Source organism: Daphnia magna, linkage group LG1, assembly GCF_020631705.1.
Source record: "Daphnia magna isolate NIES linkage group LG1, ASM2063170v1.1, whole genome shotgun sequence".
In the NCBI taxonomy this organism is placed as follows: domain Eukaryota; kingdom Metazoa; phylum Arthropoda; class Branchiopoda; order Diplostraca; family Daphniidae; genus Daphnia; species Daphnia magna.
In genome coordinates, this window is record NC_059182.1 from 5,006,837 (window position 1) to 5,023,597 (window position 16,761).

The 16,761-nt window shown below is 41.1% G+C and overlaps 10 non-coding genes across 10 annotated transcripts; all 10 read left to right on the plus strand.

The window, feature by feature from the left end:
- The first annotated feature begins 338 nt into the window (after positions 1-338).
- On the plus strand, positions 339-411 carry Trnav-cac. Its single transcript has one exon. It is a non-coding gene; the product is annotated as a tRNA-Val (tRNA).
- A 1,695-nt stretch (positions 412-2,106) lies between these two features.
- On the plus strand, positions 2,107-2,179 carry Trnav-cac. The gene has a single exon. It is a non-coding gene; the product is annotated as a tRNA-Val (tRNA).
- A 1,694-nt stretch (positions 2,180-3,873) lies between these two features.
- On the plus strand, positions 3,874-3,946 carry Trnav-cac. The gene has a single exon. It is a non-coding gene; the product is annotated as a tRNA-Val (tRNA).
- A 1,698-nt stretch (positions 3,947-5,644) lies between these two features.
- Trnav-cac lies at positions 5,645-5,717 on the plus strand. Its single transcript has one exon. It is a non-coding gene; the product is annotated as a tRNA-Val (tRNA).
- A 1,693-nt stretch (positions 5,718-7,410) lies between these two features.
- Trnav-cac lies at positions 7,411-7,483 on the plus strand. The gene has a single exon. It is a non-coding gene; the product is annotated as a tRNA-Val (tRNA).
- A 1,692-nt stretch (positions 7,484-9,175) lies between these two features.
- Trnav-cac lies at positions 9,176-9,248 on the plus strand. Its single transcript has one exon. It is a non-coding gene; the product is annotated as a tRNA-Val (tRNA).
- A 1,694-nt stretch (positions 9,249-10,942) lies between these two features.
- On the plus strand, positions 10,943-11,015 carry Trnav-cac. Its single transcript has one exon. It is a non-coding gene; the product is annotated as a tRNA-Val (tRNA).
- A 1,691-nt stretch (positions 11,016-12,706) lies between these two features.
- On the plus strand, positions 12,707-12,779 carry Trnav-cac. The gene has a single exon. It is a non-coding gene; the product is annotated as a tRNA-Val (tRNA).
- Positions 12,780-14,470: 1,691 nt separating this feature from the next.
- Trnav-cac lies at positions 14,471-14,543 on the plus strand. The gene has a single exon. It is a non-coding gene; the product is annotated as a tRNA-Val (tRNA).
- Positions 14,544-16,234: 1,691 nt separating this feature from the next.
- Positions 16,235-16,307, plus strand: Trnav-cac. The gene has a single exon. It is a non-coding gene; the product is annotated as a tRNA-Val (tRNA).
- Positions 16,308-16,761: the final 454 nt, after the last annotated feature.

Consider the following 16,761-nt stretch of genomic DNA (forward strand, 5'->3'; position numbering starts at 1 on the left):
TTGGGATCGTTTCTGTTTGCGTTAACCATTAACATGTGCCTGGCTAGCTCAGTCGGTAGAGCATGAGACTCTTAATCTCAGGGTCGTGGGTTCGAGCCCCACGTTGGGCGTTCAATTCCATGTGGTCTTAATCGAAACTTGGTTTCAATCAATGCGTGTAATTCAGTTCCCATAGTGTAGTGGTTATCACGTCGGCCTAACACGCTGAAGGTCCTCAGTTCGATCCTGGGTGGGAACAAGACATCCTTTGCATACATTTCTGATGTGGTTATTTATATTGTTAACTTAGATTCGGTTGTAAAACCCTTTTATAAAAAGGATCCTATTGTAAAATTCGTGTTCTCATAGTGTAGCGGTTATCACGTCGGCCTCACACGCTGAAGGTCCTCAGTTCGATCCTGGGTGAGAACAGTCGGTTTTTGAAGTTTATCAATTTCACTGCAATCTGCGTGTCTGAGTAGTAACCAAAGGGCACGCCAAGTGGGGAGTCGGGTGAATTTTCCATATGGTCCCGCACAAGGCTTTTAACTAGCTGATTACCACCAGAAGACTCCCGAAAATGAAGTACACATGTTGTTTTTAGAGTAGTTTTGTTGTTTTGACGATTCAAAATTCCTTTAATTTGCTATTTTACGCGTCCCAAGTTTACTCATCATCAATGAAAGGAGTGCAAAGTAGCATAACTAATAAAGATAACCATAATCTGTTTAACTGTAGAGTTATCATGGTTGTACACCACTGATGACTAGGCAACGATGTATACGGAAAAGATACAGATGATTCTTAACCTATCATAAGGAGTCTCTAAGGATAAAAAAGAATATGTAAAAACTCCTATGCTACGCCCCTGGGTGGGATCGAACCACCAGCCTTCCGGTTAACAGCCGAACGCGCTAGCCAATTGCGCCACAAAGGCATCTGAATTAATTGGGGGAAACGGAAACTTTGTGCTTCTTTACGACTGAGAGAAACGTAATGTGTTCATTCTCCAACCCTTTTGGTAATCCCAGAAACAACAATTGGGCACCATTTATCTAGTTTATGCTGCTACTGTCAGTGACAGGATACAAATGTTTAGTAAATAAAACCGGAAACAGACGGCTTCTTCCAGACGTCAGATGGCGCTGATGTTTTTAAATATTTTTTTCCCTTCGTTACCACCATCAAGTTTACCAGGAGTAGAAATGGAAGTACTCTTCTCACGGAAGAAATTGAGCTACACTCGTTCTGCTCCAGAGATGGCGTCGCGGCTGGTAAGTTCCAAACTAACAAATATTTTAGGTTTTATCGAATCAAATAATTTACATTTTATTCGTATCACTGAGACGAATCCAATGCTCATTTGGGAAATATTCGTTTACAATTCATCGTTGGAGAAATTTAGGGTAAAAGTTTGTATCACGTGATCTACCTTATGGACACGTGTGATAAAGAGGAAGGGCTAGTTCGGAAACGTTTACTTTCATTACCTTAACCCTTGAATCTTTGCTTTCTTTCTCTCATTCCCTCTCTTCAGAAATTCCAATTAACCAGCCGCAAACGCCATCTCTGGAGCTTAACACGCGTAGCTCAACTGATTCTGCAGCCGTTACTACTCCCGATATACATCATGGTCTAACCCACCTCCTTTCCATATGTGGAGGCAGCTGTTTCATGTCTTGCTGGAAATCAAACGTATGAATCACACACAAAAAAAAATTTATTTAAGTTGTTATTTTTCTTTAGGACTCCACCATTCCTTTGACAGAAGAAATACTCAATGGATTGTTGGGATCGTTTCTGTTTGCGTTAACCATTAACATGTGCCTGGCTAGCTCAGTCGGTAGAGCATGAGACTCTTAATCTCAGGGTCGTGGGTTCGAGCCCCACGTTGGGCGTTCAATTCCATGTGGTCTTAATCGAAACTTGGTTTCAATCAATGCGTGTAATTCAGTTCCCATAGTGTAGTGGTTATCACGTCGGCCTAACACGCTGAAGGTCCTCAGTTCGATCCTGGGTGGGAACAAGACATCCTTTGCATACATTTCTGATGTGGTTATTTATATTGTTAACTTAGATTCGGTTGTAAAACCCCTTTTATAAAAAGGATCCTATTGTAAAATTCGTGTTCTCATAGTGTAGCGGTTATCACGTCGGCCTCACACGCTGAAGGTCCTCAGTTCGATCCTGGGTGAGAACAGTCGGTTTTTGAAGTTTATCAATTTCACTGCAATCTGCGTGTCTGAGTAGTAACCAAAGGGCACGCCAAGTGGGGAGTCGGGTGAATTTTCCATATGGTCCCGCACAAGGCTTTTAACTAGCTGATTACCACCAGAAGACTCCCGAAAATGAAGTACACATGTTGTTTTTAGAGTAGTTTTGTTGTTTTGACGATTCAAAATTCCTTTAATTTGCTATTTTACGCGTCCCAAGTTTACTCATCATCAATGAAAGGAGTGCAAAGTAGCATAACTAATAAAGATAACCATAATCTGTTTAACTGTAGAGTTATCATGGTTGTACACCACTGATGACTAGGCAACGATGTATACGGAAAAGATACAGATGATTCTTAACCTATCATAAGGAGTCTCTAAGGATAAAAAGAATATGTAAAAACTCCTATGCTACGCCCCTGGGTGGGATCGAACCACCAGCCTTCCGGTTAACAGCCGAACGCGCTAGCCAATTGCGCCACAAAGGCATCTAATGAATTAATTGGGGGAAACGGAAACTTTGTGCTTCTTTACGACTGAGAGAAACGTAATGTGTTCATTCTCCAACCCTTTTGGTAATCCCAGAAACAACAATTGGGCACCATTTATCTAGTTTATGCTGCTACTGTCAGTGACAGGATACAAATGTTTAGTAAATAAAACCGGAAACAGACGGCTTCTTCCAGACGTCAGATGGCGCTGATGTTTTTAAATATTTTTTCCCTTCGTTACCACCATCAAGTTTACCAGGAGTAGAAATGGAAGTACTCTTCTCACGGAAGAAATTGAGCTACACTCGTTCTGCTCCAGAGATGGCGTCGCGGCTGGTAAGTTCCAAACTAACAAATATTTTAGGTTTTATCGAATCAAATAATTTACATTTTATTCGTATCACTGAGACGAATCCAATGCTCATTTGGGAAATATTCGTTTACAATTCATCGTTGGAGAAATTTAGGGTAAAAGTTTGTATCACGTGATCTACCTTATGGACACGTGTGATAAAGAGGAAGGGCTAGTTCGGAAACGTTTACTTTCATTACCTTAACCCTTGAATCTTTGCTTTCTTTCTCTCATTCCCTCTCTTCAGAAATTCCAATTAACCAGCCGCAAACGCCATCTCTGGAGCTTAACACGCGTAGCTCAACTGATTCTGCAGCCGTTACTACTCCCGATATACATCATGGTCTAACCCACCTCCTTTCCATATGTGGAGGCAGCTGTTTCATGTCTTGCTGGAAATCAAACGTATGAATCACACACAAAAAAAATTTATTTAAGTTGTTATTTTTCTTTAGGACTCCACCATTCCTTTGACAGAAGAAATACTCAATGGATTGTTGGGATCGTTTCTGTTTGCGTTAACCATTAACATGTGCCTGGCTAGCTCAGTCGGTAGAGCATGAGACTCTTAATCTCAGGGTCGTGGGTTCGAGCCCCACGTTGGGCGTTCAATTCCATGTGGTCTTAATCGAAACTTGGTTTCAATCAATGCGTGTAATTCAGTTCCCATAGTGTAGTGGTTATCACGTCGGCCTAACACGCTGAAGGTCCTCAGTTCGATCCTGGGTGGGAACAAGACATCCTTTGCATACAGTTCTGATGTGGTTATTTATATTGTTAACTTAGATTCGGTTGTAAAACCCTTTTATAAAAAGGATCCTATTGTAAAATTCGTGTTCTCATAGTGTAGCGGTTATCACGTCGGCCTCACACGCTGAAGGTCCTCAGTTCGATCCTGGGTGAGAACAGTCGGTTTTTGAAGTTTATCAATTTCACTGCAATCTGCGTGTCTGAGTAGTAACCAAAGGGCACGCCAAGTGGGGAGTCGGGTGAATTTTCCATATGGTCCCGCACAAGGCTTTTAACTAGCTGATTACCACCAGAAGACTCCCGAAAATGAAGTACACATGTTGTTTTTAGAGTAGTTTTGTTGTTTTGACGATTCAAAATTCCTTTAATTTGCTATTTTACGCGTCCCAAGTTTACTCATCATCAATGAAAGGAGTGCAAAGTAGCATAACTAATAAAGATAACCATAATCTGTTTAACTGTAGAGTTATCATGGTTGTACACCACTGATGACTAGGCAACGATGTATACGGAAAAGATACAGATGATTCTTAACCTATCATAAGGAGTCTCTAAGGATAAAAAAGAATATGTAAAAACTCCTATGCTACGCCCCTGGGTGGGATCGAACCACCAGCCTTCCGGTTAACAGCCGAACGCGCTAGCCAATTGCGCCACAAAGGCATCTGAATTAATTGGGGGAAACGGAAACTTTGTGCTTCTTTACGACTGAGAGAAACGTAATGTGTTCATTCTCCAACCCTTTTGGTAATCCCAGAAACAACAATTGGGCACCATTTATCTAGTTTATGCTGCTACTGTCAGTGACAGGATACAAATGTTTAGTAAATAAAACCGGAAACAGACGGCTTCTTCCAGACGTCAGATGGCGCTGATGTTTTTAAATATTTTTTCCCTTCGTTACCACCATCAAGTTTACCAGGAGTAGAAATGGAAGTACTCTTCTCACGGAAGAAATTGAGCTACACTCGTTCTGCTCCAGAGATGGCGTCGCGGCTGGTAAGTTCCAAACTAACAAATATTTTAGGTTTTATCGAATCAAATAATTTACATTTTATTCGTATCACTGAGACGAATCCAATGCTCATTTGGGAAATATTCGTTTACAATTCATCGTTGGAGAAATTTAGGGTAAAAGTTTGTATCACGTGATCTACCTTATGGACACGTGTGATAAAGAGGAAGGGCTAGTTCGGAAACGTTTACTTTCATTACCTTAACCCTTGAATCTTTGCTTTCTTTCTCTCATTCCCTCTCTTCAGAAATTCCAATTAACCAGCCGCAAACGCCATCTCTGGAGCTTAACACGCGTAGCTCAACTGATTCTGCAGCCGTTACTACTCCCGATATACATCATGGTCTAACCCACCTCCTTTCCATATGTGGAGGCAGCTGTTTCATGTCTTGCTGGAAATCAAACGTATGAATCACACACAAAAAAAAATTTATTTAAGTTGTTATTTTTCTTTAGGACTCCACCATTCCTTTGACAGAAGAAATACTCAATGGATTGTTGGGATCGTTTCTGTTTGCGTTAACCATTAACATGTGCCTGGCTAGCTCAGTCGGTAGAGCATGAGACTCTTAATCTCAGGGTCGTGGGTTCGAGCCCCACGTTGGGCGTTCAATTCCATGTGGTCTTAATCGAAACTTGGTTTCAATCAATGCGTGTAATTCAGTTCCCATAGTGTAGTGGTTAGTTATCACGTCGGCCTAACACGCTGAAGGTCCTCAGTTCGATCCTGGGTGGGAACAAGACATCCTTTGCATACATTTCTGATGTGGTTATTTATATTGTTAACTTAGATTCGGTTGTAAAACCCCTTTTATAAAAAGGATCCTATTGTAAAATTCGTGTTCTCATAGTGTAGCGGTTATCACGTCGGCCTCACGCGCTGAAGGTCCTCAGTTCGATCCTGGGTGAGAACAGTCGGTTTTTGAAGTTTATCAATTTCACTGCAATCTGCGTGTCTGAGTAGTAACCAAAGGGCACGCCAAGTGGGGAGTCGGGTGAATTTTCCATATGGTCCCGCACAAGGCTTTTAACTAGCTGATTACCACCAGAAGACTCCCGAAAATGAAGTACACATGTTGTTTTTAGAGTAGTTTTGTTGTTTTGACGATTCAAAATTCCTTTAATTTGCTATTTTACGCGTCCCAAGTTTACTCATCATCAATGAAAGGAGTGCAAAGTAGCATAACTAATAAAGATAACCATAATCTGTTTAACTGTAGAGTTATCATGGTTGTACACCACTGATGACTAGGCAACGATGTATACGGAAAAGATACAGATGATTCTTAACCTATCATAAGGAGTCTCTAAGGATAAAAAAGAATATGTAAAAACTCCTATGCTACGCCCCTGGGTGGGATCGAACCACCAGCCTTCCGGTTAACAGCCGAACGCGCTAGCCAATTGCGCCACAAAGGCATCTGAATTAATTGGGGGAAACGGAAACTTTGTGCTTCTTTACGACTGAGAGAAACGTAATGTGTTCATTCTCCAACCCTTTTGGTAATCCCAGAAACAACAATTGGGCACCATTTATCTAGTTTATGCTGCTACTGTCAGTGACAGGATACAAATGTTTAGTAAATAAAACCGGAAACAGACGGCTTCTTCCAGACGTCAGATGGCGCTGATGTTTTTAAATATTTTTTCCCTTCGTTACCACCATCAAGTTTACCAGGAGTAGAAATGGAAGTACTCTTCTCACGGAAGAAATTGAGCTACACTCGTTCTGCTCCAGAGATGGCGTCGCGGCTGGTAAGTTCCAAACTAACAAATATTTTAGGTTTTATCGAATCAAATAATTTACATTTTATTCGTATCACTGAGACGAATCCAATGCTCATTTGGGAAATATTCGTTTACAATTCATCGTTGGAGAAATTTAGGGTAAAAGTTTGTATCACGTGATCTACCTTATGGACACGTGTGATAAAGAGGAAGGGCTAGTTCGGAAACGTTTACTTTCATTACCTTAACCCTTGAATCTTTGCTTTCTTTCTCTCATTCCCTCTCTTCAGAAATTCCAATTAACCAGCCGCAAACGCCATCTCTGGAGCTTAACACGCGTAGCTCAACTGATTCTGCAGCCGTTACTACTCCCGATATACATCATGGTCTAACCCACCTCCTTTCCATATGTGGAGGCAGCTGTTTCATGTCTTGCTGGAAATCAAACGTATGAATCACACACAAAAAAAAATTTATTTAAGTTGTTATTTTTCTTTAGGACTCCACCATTCCTTTGACAGAAGAAATACTCAATGGATTGTTGGGATCGTTTCTGTTTGCGTTAACCATTAACATGTGCCTGGCTAGCTCAGTCGGTAGAGCATGAGACTCTTAATCTCAGGGTCGTGGGTTCGAGCCCCACGTTGGGCGTTCAATTCCATGTGGTCTTAATCGAAACTTGGTTTCAATCAATGCGTGTAATTCAGTTCCCATAGTGTAGTGGTTATCACGTCGGCCTAACACGCTGAAGGTCCTCAGTTCGATCCTGGGTGGGAACAAGACATCCTTTGCATACATTTCTGATGTGGTTATTTATATTGTTAACTTAGATTCGGTTGTAAAACCCTTTTATAAAAAGGATCCTATTGTAAAATTCGTGTTCTCATAGTGTAGCGGTTATCACGTCGGCCTCACACGCTGAAGGTCCTCAGTTCGATCCTGGGTGAGAACAGTCGGTTTTTGAAGTTTATCAATTTCACTGCAATCTGCGTGTCTGAGTAGTAACCAAAGGGCACGCCAAGTGGGGAGTCGGGTGAATTTTCCATATGGTCCCGCACAAGGCTTTTAACTAGCTGATTACCACCAGAAGACTCCCGAAAATGAAGTACACATGTTGTTTTTAGAGTAGTTTTGTTGTTTTGACGATTCAAAATTCCTTTAATTTGCTATTTTACGCGTCCCAAGTTTACTCATCATCAATGAAAGGAGTGCAAAGTAGCATAACTAATAAAGATAACCATAATCTGTTTAACTGTAGAGTTATCATGGTTGTACACCACTGATGACTAGGCAACGATGTATACGGAAAAGATACAGATGATTCTTAACCTATCATAAGGAGTCTCTAAGGATAAAAAAGAATATGTAAAAACTCCTATGCTACGCCCCTGGGTGGGATCGAACCACCAGCCTTCCGGTTAACAGCCGAACGCGCTAGCCAATTGCGCCACAAAGGCATCTGAATTAATTGGGGGAAACGGAAACTTTGTGCTTCTTTACGACTGAGAGAAACGTAATGTGTTCATTCTCCAACCCTTTTGGTAATCCCAGAAACAACAATTGGGCACCATTTATCTAGTTTATGCTGCTACTGTCAGTGACAGGATACAAATGTTTAGTAAATAAAACCGGAAACAGACGGCTTCTTCCAGACGTCAGATGGCGCTGATGTTTTTAAATATTTTTTCCCTTCGTTACCACCATCAAGTTTACCAGGAGTAGAAATGGAAGTACTCTTCTCACGGAAGAAATTGAGCTACACTCGTTCTGCTCCAGAGATGGCGTCGCGGCTGGTAAGTTCCAAACTAACAAATATTTTAGGTTTTATCGAATCAAATAATTTACATTTTATTCGTATCACTGAGACGAATCCAATGCTCATTTGGGAAATATTCGTTTACAATTCATCGTTGGAGAAATTTAGGGTAAAAGTTTGTATCACGTGATCTACCTTATGGACACGTGTGATAAAGAGGAAGGGCTAGTTCGGAAACGTTTACTTTCATTACCTTAACCCTTGAATCTTTGCTTTCTTTCTCTCATTCCCTCTCTTCAGAAATTCCAATTAACCAGCCGCAAACGCCATCTCTGGAGCTTAACACGCGTAGCTCAACTGATTCTGCAGCCGTTACTACTCCCGATATACATCATGGTCTAACCCACCTCCTTTCCATATGTGGAGGCAGCTGTTTCATGTCTTGCTGGAAATCAAACGTATGAATCACACACAAAAAAAATTTATTTAAGTTGTTATTTTTCTTTAGGACTCCACCATTCCTTTGACAGAAGAAATACTCAATGGATTGTTGGGATCGTTTCTGTTTGCGTTAACCATTAACATGTGCCTGGCTAGCTCAGTCGGTAGAGCATGAGACTCTTAATCTCAGGGTCGTGGGTTCGAGCCCCACGTTGGGCGTTCAATTCCATGTGGTCTTAATCGAAACTTGGTTTCAATCAATGCGTGTAATTCAGTTCCCATAGTGTAGTGGTTATCACGTCGGCCTAACACGCTGAAGGTCCTCAGTTCGATCCTGGGTGGGAACAAGACATCCTTTGCATACATTTCTGATGTGGTTATTTATATTGTTAACTTAGATTCGGTTGTAAAACCCTTTTATAAAAAGGATCCTATTGTAAAATTCGTGTTCTCATAGTGTAGCGGTTATCACGTCGGCCTCACACGCTGAAGGTCCTCAGTTCGATCCTGGGTGAGAACAGTCGGTTTTTGAAGTTTATCAATTTCACTGCAATCTGCGTGTCTGAGTAGTAACCAAAGGGCACGCCAAGTGGGGAGTCGGGTGAATTTTCCATATGGTCCCGCACAAGGCTTTTAACTAGCTGATTACCACCAGAAGACTCCCGAAAATGAAGTACACATGTTGTTTTTAGAGTAGTTTTGTTGTTTTGACGATTCAAAATTCCTTTAATTTGCTATTTTACGCGTCCCAAGTTTACTCATCATCAATGAAAGGAGTGCAAAGTAGCATAACTAATAAAGATAACCATAATCTGTTTAACTGTAGAGTTATCATGGTTGTACACCACTGATGACTAGGCAACGATGTATACGGAAAAGATACAGATGATTCTTAACCTATCATAAGGAGTCTCTAAGGATAAAAAAGAATATGTAAAAACTCCTATGCTACGCCCCTGGGTGGGATCGAACCACCAGCCTTCCGGTTAACAGCCGAACGCGCTAGCCAATTGCGCCACAAAGGCATCTGAATTAATTGGGGGAAACGGAAACTTTGTGCTTCTTTACGACTGAGAGAAACGTAATGTGTTCATTCTCCAACCCTTTTGGTAATCCCAGAAACAACAATTGGGCACCATTTATCTAGTTTATGCTGCTACTGTCAGTGACAGGATACAAATGTTTAGTAAATAAAACCGGAAACAGACGGCTTCTTCCAGACGTCAGATGGCGCTGATGTTTTTAAATATTTTTTCCCTTCGTTACCACCATCAAGTTTACCAGGAGTAGAAATGGAAGTACTCTTCTCACGGAAGAAATTGAGCTACACTCGTTCTGCTCCAGAGATGGCGTCGCGGCTGGTAAGTTCCAAACTAACAAATATTTTAGGTTTTATCGAATCAAATAATTTACATTTTATTCGTATCACTGAGACGAATCCAATGCTCATTTGGGAAATATTCGTTTACAATTCATCGTTGGAGAAATTTAGGGTAAAAGTTTGTATCACGTGATCTACCTTATGGACACGTGTGATAAAGAGGAAGGGCTAGTTCGGAAACGTTTACTTTCATTACCTTAACCCTTGAATCTTTGCTTTCTTTCTCTCATTCCCTCTCTTCAGAAATTCCAATTAACCAGCCGCAAACGCCATCTCTGGAGCTTAACACGCGTAGCTCAACTGATTCTGCAGCCGTTACTACTCCCGATATACATCATGGTCTAACCCACCTCCTTTCCATATGTGGAGGCAGCTGTTTCATGTCTTGCTGGAAATCAAACGTATGAATCACACACAAAAAAAATTTATTTAAGTTGTTATTTTTCTTTAGGACTCCACCATTCCTTTGACAGAAGAAATACTCAATGGATTGTTGGGATCGTTTCTGTTTGCGTTAACCATTAACATGTGCCTGGCTAGCTCAGTCGGTAGAGCATGAGACTCTTAATCTCAGGGTCGTGGGTTCGAGCCCCACGTTGGGCGTTCAATTCCATGTGGTCTTAATCGAAACTTGGTTTCAATCAATGCGTGTAATTCAGTTCCCATAGTGTAGTGGTTATCACGTCGGCCTAACACGCTGAAGGTCCTCAGTTCGATCCTGGGTGGGAACAAGACATCCTTTGCATACATTTCTGATGTGGTTATTTATATTGTTAACTTAGATTCGGTTGTTGAAAACCCTTTTATAAAAAGGATCCTATTGTAAAATTCGTGTTCTCATAGTGTAGCGGTTATCACGTCGGCCTCACACGCTGAAGGTCCTCAGTTCGATCCTGGGTGAGAACAGTCGGTTTTTGAAGTTTATCAATTTCACTGCAATCTGCGTGTCTGAGTAGTAACCAAAGGGCACGCCAAGGGGGAGTCGGGTGAATTTTCCATATGGTCCCGCACAAGGCTTTTAACTAGCTGATTACCACCAGAAGACTCCCGAAAATGAAGTACACATGTTGTTTTTAGAGTAGTTTTGTTGTTTTGACGATTCAAAATTCCTTTAATTTGCTATTTTACGCGTCCCAAGTTTACTCATCATCAATGAAAGGAGTGCAAAGTAGCATAACTAATAAAGATAACCATAATCTGTTTAACTGTAGAGTTATCATGGTTGTACACCACTGATGACTAGGCAACGATGTATACGGAAAAGATACAGATGATTCTTAACCTATCATAAGGAGTCTCTAAGGATAAAAAAGAATATGTAAAAACTCCTATGCTACGCCCCTGGGTGGGATCGAACCACCAGCCTTCCGGTTAACAGCCGAACGCGCTAGCCAATTGCGCCACAAAGGCATCTGAATTAATTGGGGGAAACGGAAACTTTGTGCTTCTTTACGACTGAGAGAAACGTAATGTGTTCATTCTCCAACCCTTTTGGTAATCCCAGAAACAACAATTGGGCACCATTTATCTAGTTTATGCTGCTACTGTCAGTGACAGGATACAAATGTTTAGTAAATAAAACCGGAAACAGACGGCTTCTTCCAGACGTCAGATGGCGCTGATGTTTTTAAATATTTTTTCCCTTCGTTACCACCATCAAGTTTACCAGGAGTAGAAATGGAAGTACTCTTCTCACGGAAGAAATTGAGCTACACTCGTTCTGCTCCAGAGATGGCGTCGCGGCTGGTAAGTTCCAAACTAACAAATATTTTAGGTTTTATCGAATCAAATAATTTACATTTTATTCGTATCACTGAGACGAATCCAATGCTCATTTGGGAAATATTCGTTTACAATTCATCGTTGGAGAAATTTAGGGTAAAAGTTTGTATCACGTGATCTACCTTATGGACACGTGTGATAAAGAGGAAGGGCTAGTTCGGAAACGTTTACTTTCATTACCTTAACCCTTGAATCTTTGCTTTCTTTCTCTCATTCCCTCTCTTCAGAAATTCCAATTAACCAGCCGCAAACGCCATCTCTGGAGCTTAACACGCGTAGCTCAACTGATTCTGCAGCCGTTACTACTCCCGATATACATCATGGTCTAACCCACCTCCTTTCCATATGTGGAGGCAGCTGTTTCATGTCTTGCTGGAAATCAAACGTATGAATCACACACAAAAAAAATTTATTTAAGTTGTTATTTTTCTTTAGGACTCCACCATTCCTTTGACAGAAGAAATACTCAATGGATTGTTGGGATCGTTTCTGTTTGCGTTAACCATTAACATGTGCCTGGCTAGCTCAGTCGGTAGAGCATGAGACTCTTAATCTCAGGGTCGTGGGTTCGAGCCCCACGTTGGGCGTTCAATTCCATGTGGTCTTAATCGAAACTTGGTTTCAATCAATGCGTGTAATTCAGTTCCCATAGTGTAGTGGTTATCACGTCGGCCTAACACGCTGAAGGTCCTCAGTTCGATCCTGGGTGGGAACAAGACATCCTTTGCATACATTTCTGATGTGGTTATTTATATTGTTAACTTAGATTCGGTTGTAAAACCCTTTTTATAAAAGGATCCTATTGTAAAATTCGTGTTCTCATAGTGTAGCGGTTATCACGTCGGCCTCACACGCTGAAGGTCCTCAGTTCGATCCTGGGTGAGAACAGTCGGTTTTGAAGTTTATCAATTTCACTGCAATCTGCGTGTCTGAGTAGTAACCAAAGGGCACGCCAAGTGGGGAGTCGGGTGAATTTTCCATATGGTCCCGCACAAGGCTTTTAACTAGCTGATTACCACCAGAAGACTCCCGAAAATGAAGTACACATGTTGTTTTTAGAGTAGTTTTGTTGTTTTGACGATTCAAAATTCCTTTAATTTGCTATTTTACGCGTCCCAAGTTTACTCATCATCAATGAAAGGAGTGCAAAGTAGCATAACTAATAAAGATAACCATAATCTGTTTAACTGTAGAGTTATCATGGTTGTACACCACTGATGACTAGGCAACGATGTATACGGAAAAGATACAGATGATTCTTAACCTATCATAAGGAGTCTCTAAGGATAAAAAAGAATATGTAAAAACTCCTATGCTACGCCCCTGGGTGGGATCGAACCACCAGCCTTCCGGTTAACAGCCGAACGCGCTAGCCAATTGCGCCACAAAGGCATCTGAATTAATTGGGGGAAACGGAAACTTTGTGCTTCTTTACGACTGAGAGAAACGTAATGTGTTCATTCTCCAACCCTTTTGGTAATCCCAGAAACAACAATTGGGCACCATTTATCTAGTTTATGCTGCTACTGTCAGTGACAGGATACAAATGTTTAGTAAATAAAACCGGAAACAGACGGCTTCTTCCAGACGTCAGATGGCGCTGATGTTTTTAAATATTTTTTCCCTTCGTTACCACCATCAAGTTTACCAGGAGTAGAAATGGAAGTACTCTTCTCACGGAAGAAATTGAGCTACACTCGTTCTGCTCCAGAGATGGCGTCGCGGCTGGTAAGTTCCAAACTAACAAATATTTTAGGTTTTATCGAATCAAATAATTTACATTTTATTCGTATCACTGAGACGAATCCAATGCTCATTTGGGAAATATTCGTTTACAATTCATCGTTGGAGAAATTTAGGGTAAAAGTTTGTATCACGTGATCTACCTTATGGACACGTGTGATAAAGAGGAAGGGCTAGTTCGGAAACGTTTACTTTCATTACCTTAACCCTTGAATCTTTGCTTTCTTTCTCTCATTCCCTCTCTTCAGAAATTCCAATTAACCAGCCGCAAACGCCATCTCTGGAGCTTAACACGCGTAGCTCAACTGATTCTGCAGCCGTTACTACTCCCGATATACATCATGGTCTAACCCACCTCCTTTCCATATGTGGAGGCAGCTGTTTCATGTCTTGCTGGAAATCAAACGTATGAATCACACACAAAAAAAATTTATTTAAGTTGTTATTTTTCTTTAGGACTCCACCATTCCTTTGACAGAAGAAATACTCAATGGATTGTTGGGATCGTTTCTGTTTGCGTTAACCATTAACATGTGCCTGGCTAGCTCAGTCGGTAGAGCATGAGACTCTTAATCTCAGGGTCGTGGGTTCGAGCCCCACGTTGGGCGTTCAATTCCATGTGGTCTTAATCGAAACTTGGTTTCAATCAATGCGTGTAATTCAGTTCCCATAGTGTAGTGGTTATCACGTCGGCCTAACACGCTGAAGGTCCTCAGTTCGATCCTGGGTGGGAACAAGACATCCTTTGCATACATTTCTGATGTGGTTATTTATATTGTTAACTTAGATTCGGTTGTAAAACCCTTTTATAAAAAGGATCCTATTGTAAAATTCGTGTTCTCATAGTGTAGCGGTTATCACGTCGGCCTCACACGCTGAAGGTCCTCAGTTCGATCCTGGGTGAGAACAGTCGGTTTTTGAAGTTTATCAATTTCACTGCAATCTGCGTGTCTGAGTAGTAACCAAAGGGCACGCCAAGTGGGGAGTCGGGTGAATTTTCCATATGGTCCCGCACAAGGCTTTTAACTAGCTGATTACCACCAGAAGACTCCCGAAAATGAAGTACACATGTTGTTTTTAGAGTAGTTTTGTTGTTTTGACGATTCAAAATTCCTTTAATTTGCTATTTTACGCGTCCCAAGTTTACTCATCATCAATGAAAGGAGTGCAAAGTAGCATAACTAATAAAGATAACCATAATCTGTTTAACTGTAGAGTTATCATGGTTGTACACCACTGATGACTAGGCAACGATGTATACGGAAAAGATACAGATGATTCTTAACCTATCATAAGGAGTCTCTAAGGATAAAAAAGAATATGTAAAAACTCCTATGCTACGCCCCTGGGTGGGATCGAACCACCAGCCTTCCGGTTAACAGCCGAACGCGCTAGCCAATTGCGCCACAAAGGCATCTGAATTAATTGGGGGAAACGGAAACTTTGTGCTTCTTTACGACTGAGAGAAACGTAATGTGTTCATTCTCCAACCCTTTTGGTAATCCCAGAAACAACAATTGGGCACCATTTATCTAGTTTATGCTGCTACTGTCAGTGACAGGATACAAATGTTTAGTAAATAAAACCGGAAACAGACGGCTTCTTCCAGACGTCAGATGGCGCTGATGTTTTTAAATATTTTTCCCTTCGTTACCACCATCAAGTTTACCAGGAGTAGAAATGGAAGTACTCTTCTCACGGAAGAAATTGAGCTACACTCGTTCTGCTCCAGAGATGGCGTCGCGGCTGGTAAGTTCCAAACTAACAAATATTTTAGGTTTTATCGAATCAAATAATTTACATTTTATTCGTATCACTGAGACGAATCCAATGCTCATTTGGGAAATATTCGTTTACAATTCATCGTTGGAGAAATTTAGGGTAAAAGTTTGTATCACGTGATCTACCTTATGGACACGTGTGATAAAGAGGAAGGGCTAGTTCGGAAACGTTTACTTTCATTACCTTAACCCTTGAATCTTTGCTTTCTTTCTCTCATTCCCTCTCTTCAGAAATTCCAATTAACCAGCCGCAAACGCCATCTCTGGAGCTTAACACGCGTAGCTCAACTGATTCTGCAGCCGTTACTACTCCCGATATACATCATGGTCTAACCCACCTCCTTTCCATATGTGGAGGCAGCTGTTTCATGTCTTGCTGGAAATCAAACGTATGAATCACACACAAAAAAAATTTATTTAAGTTGTTATTTTTCTTTAGGACTCCACCATTCCTTTGACAGAAGAAATACTCAATGGATTGTTGGGATCGTTTCTGTTTGCGTTAACCATTAACATGTGCCTGGCTAGCTCAGTCGGTAGAGCATGAGACTCTTAATCTCAGGGTCGTGGGTTCGAGCCCCACGTTGGGCGTTCAATTCCATGTGGTCTTAATCGAAACTTGGTTTCAATCAATGCGTGTAATTCAGTTCCCATAGTGTAGTGGTTATCACGTCGGCCTAACACGCTGAAGGTCCTCAGTTCGATCCTGGGTGGGAACAAGACATCCTTTGCATACATTTCTGATGTGGTTATTTATATTGTTAACTTAGATTCGGTTGTAAAACCCTTTTATAAAAAGGATCCTATTGTAAAATTCGTGTTCTCATAGTGTAGCGGTTATCACGTCGGCCTCACACGCTGAAGGTCCTCAGTTCGATCCTGGGTGAGAACAGTCGGTTTTTGAAGTTTATCAATTTCACTGCAATCTGCGTGTCTGAGTAGTAACCAAAGGGCACGCCAAGTGGGGAGTCGGGTGAATTTTCCATATGGTCCCGCACAAGGCTTTTAACTAGCTGATTACCACCAGAAGACTCCCGAAAATGAAGTACACATGTTGTTTTTAGAGTAGTTTTGTTGTTTTGACGATTCAAAATTCCTTTAATTTGCTATTTTACGCGTCCCAAGTTTACTCATCATCAATGAAAGGAGTGCAAAGTAGCATAACTAATAAAGATAACCATAATCTGTTTAACTGTAGAGTTATCATGGTTGTACACCACTGATGACTAGGCAACGATGTATACGGAAAAGATACAGATGATTCTTAACCTATCATAAGGAGTCTCTAAGGATAAAAAGAATATGTAAAAACTCCTATGCTACGCCCCTGGGTGGGATCGAACCAC